Source organism: Carex rostrata, chromosome 3 (genome assembly GCF_964058835.1).
Source record: "Carex rostrata chromosome 3, lpCarRost1.2, whole genome shotgun sequence".
NCBI classification, from domain to species: domain Eukaryota; kingdom Viridiplantae; phylum Streptophyta; class Magnoliopsida; order Poales; family Cyperaceae; genus Carex; species Carex rostrata.
In genome coordinates this window covers 7,628,818-7,633,999 of record NC_135920.1, presented here as the reverse complement: position 1 = coordinate 7,633,999, position 5,182 = coordinate 7,628,818, and positions in this window count along the sequence as shown.

Here is a 5,182-nt window from a genome sequence, read left to right as displayed (position 1 = left end):
TTTTTTTTTTTATTCACGAGAAGAATCTACACAGCGGTAGAATTTTTTTTTTTCAAGGAAAATCCGCTGGTAATTTTATTAATTTAAAGTGTTATAAATTAGTTGTTATATAAAATTAGATAGAAAATGTCTTAGAAAATGCTCAGCCGTAAGTCTATAAACAAACTAAAAACACACAGTGGTATATGTATCATGTTGACATAATAATTGATGAAAATGATAGAAGTCTAGTGATGATTTTCTCTGTACGCATAGTTTTTCTGCTGTCAAGTTTCATTGTAGAAGATACTGAATTAAATCAGATCGGAAACTGAATCAACCGGATCAGAACAGTCACCGCTCAACAGTTTTAAGAGAAGCATTGAATCAAAAGTTAAAAAAGTTATAAATAATTTAAAATATATATATAATTTGAACGGTTTTGATCAACGGTTTAAATTGTAAAAACAAAAGTAAATGATGCGAAATACAATAACACATGATAGATATGAGGCATTTTATCTGATACTATCTTGTTGGCTAATAATTATAATAATTAGAAAAAATAGATAACAGATAAGATCAATAATGCTTCCACCGACTCGATCATATTGTGCTCGTTGGCGCCCCAACATACAGATGTTATCGGACTAAAGAGTTGTACCTGGCGTATACAATATTTGTAGAATGGATGTACCTGGTGCAGGGACAAGTATTCTACCGATTTTTTAAAAAATACCAAAAAAAAAATTTATTTTATTAAAAATAACTAGGTTCTGAGTGGAATTTTAAAAATACCCAGGTCGCCGATTTTTTCCGCGCTCTGGAATTTTTATTCCGGGCCGCAGAAAAAATTCGCGCCCTGAATTTTTTTTTTTATAGATTTTTTTTTTCCGATCGCGGATTTTTTTCCGCGGCCCGAATTTTTTTTTTTTTTAGAGTTTTGGAGAAAGAAAATATCCATGGTTTAGTTTATTTTTTCATAATATATGTATAATATATCTGTATGTATATATAATATAATATATGTATAATATAATTACATATAATTATATATAATTAAAGTTTTTGTATAATTATATAATATAATATAATTATACAAAAACTTAAATTACTCTACATGCAAACTAAAAAATTCCCACAATTAATAATTACACTACAAAAACTTGAATTATACTAAACAAAATACCGATCGTTGTGCATCTACCGTCGAACGAAAACTTAAACTGAGTTTTTAAGGCACTAAACGATATTTTTTTGAAATTCTGATGGTTCCGATGTGACTATGCCCGGTGTATCACCGGGCAAAATCGGATCCGTCTCGTTCTCCCCTTTCCGAAAAGTGCTCATACGCATAAATCCGACTTTCATAGCTAAAGTTATGGATGTTTAAAATTTTTCTTGCGATAGAATTTTGAAAATTCATCACTAATTGCAGAAAAATCCAAATAAATTGAAATTTGTATCAATTATGTGTATTTTTGAATGCTCTACATGTTGGTGTATTTTTTATAGATACATATACATATATTATAAAAAAAAAACAAACCATGGACATTTTCTTTCTTCAAACTCTAAAAAAAAAAAAAAATCCGGGCCGCGGAAAAAATCCGCGCTCGGAATAAAAAAAATATAAAAAAAAAAATTCGGGGCGCGGAAAAAATCTACGGCCTGGGTATTTTTAAAATTCCACTCAGAACCTGGTTATTTTTAATAAAATAAATTTTTTTTTGAGTATTTTTAAAAAAAATCAGAGTATTCTATTCATTACAATAAAAGATTTCCTTCACTTTATGGTTTGAGATTAACTCCCAGTTGCTTTGAGATTTGGACTAGCACAGGAAACAATATTATTGAAGTTTGAAATTCGTGTCAAGTTAAAAAGAACAGTTAATTGTAATAAATTCCCTATTATGGCACTAGGGAGGATCTGAATTCGTGCATATAGGCCCTAAGAATAGGATATTTTTAGGAGTCCATATCCCCGTCAGAGGTGTTCATTGGTTCGGTTCGGTTAAAACCGAACTGAACTAGGCAAACCGAAGTGACAATTCGTTTCAAAAATAGAACCGAACCAAATCAAAGTTTTATTTCAGTTTATTCAGTTGGTTCGGTTCAAACCGAAATATATTAATTTTTTTATTTAAAATAATTGATTTATAATAAATCGAAGTATATTAAGAAATAAATCGGGGTATTAAGAAATAAACTGGAATTATAAGAAATAAACAAAAGTATTTAAATTTTAAAGCAATTAATTAATAAATAAATTGAGTTATTAAGAAATAAACCGAGACAGTTCCAATCAAATTCATAATATATAAAAGTTCGGTCAGTTCGGTTTTGAAAATTTTCAAACCGAACCTAACCGAAGTCATAATTCGGTTTTAAAAATCAAACCGAATCGAACCATTAAACCAAAAAAACCAAACCATTTAGTCCAAACTAATTCGGTTCGGTTCAAAATCGAATAAACCGGACCCAATGAACACCCTTATCCCCCGTATAATCTTAGATTTTAAGTTTGGAATCTCGACCCTCTCATCAAAATTAGAGCTAACACGGTTGTAATAATGCACGGCGTCTTTTTAATACAGTTTGTACTAATACAAATTGGACGGTCTGAATTCGTTACGCAGAAACTCAAATTTTAAGTGAATATATTATGAATTCTATTTTTATACCAAGGGGAAAAGAAGAAAATCTTCAATGCAGATAGGAGTAGCTAGTAAGTTTGGGCTTTCTGCTAGATGCTAGCCCAATGAAAATCTGGTTGAAATTTGAAGAGGCTCTACTACCAAATTTTCAAAAAAAAAGAAATTTGAAGAGGCTTCGAAATTAAACTTCATGACCCAATTTAAACAATGAGAAAATTAATTCTCCTTGTCTTCCAGTCAACATTACCTCTTAGGCCCTGAAATCTGTATATATTCCATGACGTATAATGCACATTTAGCCCAGTCCAATAAGGACGTAGATATAAAATAATAGTAATAACAGGCCTCCAATGACATTTCTTATACAGTAAAGGGTCAAATTGATTAGTTTCTAAACATTAGTTTACTTTATTAAAGGCTTATATAGCCTGCGCCGTACCAATATACGTTAAGCCATTTCTAAGATGCTAGTTTAAGCCATTGGTACTACAACTACATAAATTAATAACCAATCCAATGGAGATCTCCATTTCACACAATACTGGAGATAACTCTGGAGACAATCGTCACAGAGATGATCCCTCTTCTCAGAATAATCAGAAAATAACCGTTCAGCTAGAATTTGTTTTTATTCACAGCTCATGCGTTTTAGCATAGCAACCTGCCTATTAATAGGCTGTAATACCCTTCAATCAAATGTAATACAAAACACAGAAATTCAAATACATTTCTTCTTCTTCTTATCTTCAATACAAATGAATATATAGCTATCTGTTTATAAATTCTACCAAGATACGCTCATTGTGCTTCTACATTTAAGACAACCTGCCGTAGAGGCTAGGTTAATGGGTTGTCAAACGTTGTATTGATAACTGACTTGGCCATTTAGGTAGTTCCAGTGTCAAGTAATTTATGATGGTCCGATTGAAATTGTCCAAAATTAAAAAAATAAATAAATTAGATGTATCATTTGTCATTTAAGATAACGGTTTAATTGTCTTTATTTTGTTATACATTTACAAAAAAAAAAAATTAACAATGAATGTTCAATACTGAAAGAAGGAAAAACAGCTTCACATGATCTATATCACTGTTTCTACAACCATATAATATATTACAATATTTTATTTTGTTCTTGTGGAAATTAATAACTTGAAAAATATAATCTGAAAATTATCTGCATCAATAAACTTTTGTCAGCTCTTGATGTCGATTAAAATAAATTATGATTATCATAATCGTCATACGGGGATAGGACACGTATCCTCTACATTAACGTACCATTTAAGTTAATTTCTGAACCGTACGATCAGAATTCGGGCCAATCCGGCCCAAGCCTATAACGCACAGGGCCCTTTAATATTAGTACAGATCTCAATCGGACGGTCCACATTTTAACTCAAAATTTGAGTTAATGCAGAAGATATGAATTTACGGGGATACATAAACTGATGTAAACCATATATCAAATTTTGTTTTAATATCTGAGCTTTGAATTTTGAGAAATTAAACTTTTTAAAATGAAGGTATAATGGAGCTATCCAAATTGAAGGCATTGAATCATGATCATCATCGCATACCATTTACATACTAATATGAAACTTTATTTACTTTAAAGCTAAATGGCAATTAATTCATTTAAATTTGATAGATATGCTAATTAAAATTATAAAATATACATCTATATTTTTTATTCTGTAGTTTAGATAATACTATTAAACTATCACATGTATCATAAAAGATTAAATTTAATTCCATGCAGTATTGGTCAGCTAATGTTAAACTTCTAATATTGAACGCATTAAATCCCCACGTTGAAAGAGGACCCACCATCCTTACTCGGTAGGTCACTTTTTAACCAGCAGTCAAGTATCTGAGGAGTGCTGTCATGTAAGATCCAATCAGGCATCAGCACAGGAAAACCTTATCAACCATGAAAAATTAGCACTGAGATCTGAAAGGAAAATTTAAAATTAAATTCACAACAGTCATTAGATATTGTGAGTTGGAAACGGTACGGTAGTAACAGTAACAGTAATAGTGTAATGATATCAGATTGTCAGGTATGGCACACCGGCATCTGAAAATGTGCAAGGACTCAACATATCAGATGGCAAAAATGGAAAAAGAGAAGTTCCTTGTTGTGTGAATGGTACGACTCACCAAGAGGAGGTGTTAATTTACCAATATACCCCTATCTTTGACCATATATAATCGTAAAGCAGATTCCAGCATGCCCGCCTTTAATTGGAGCTCCTTTATCCTTTATTATATGCACTTTGATTATCTGTAACGCTTGAGATATATCACTCTGTGTGCCTCAGCCCGCAGGTTTGACCACGTCAAGGGAGAGTTAGCATTCTCTGAGATATCAGATATCTCACCGCGTGCGTGTTTTTATTGGAAAATCTCAACTGTTCAAATACGTTCTGCATTAATCTCAAAGCACAAATAATATTGGTCCCTGTGCTATTCTCAAATAAACACCGTACACATCAGTCACGCCCGCAGTGAAATATCTCAAAGAATATGCACTCGATGAAGAA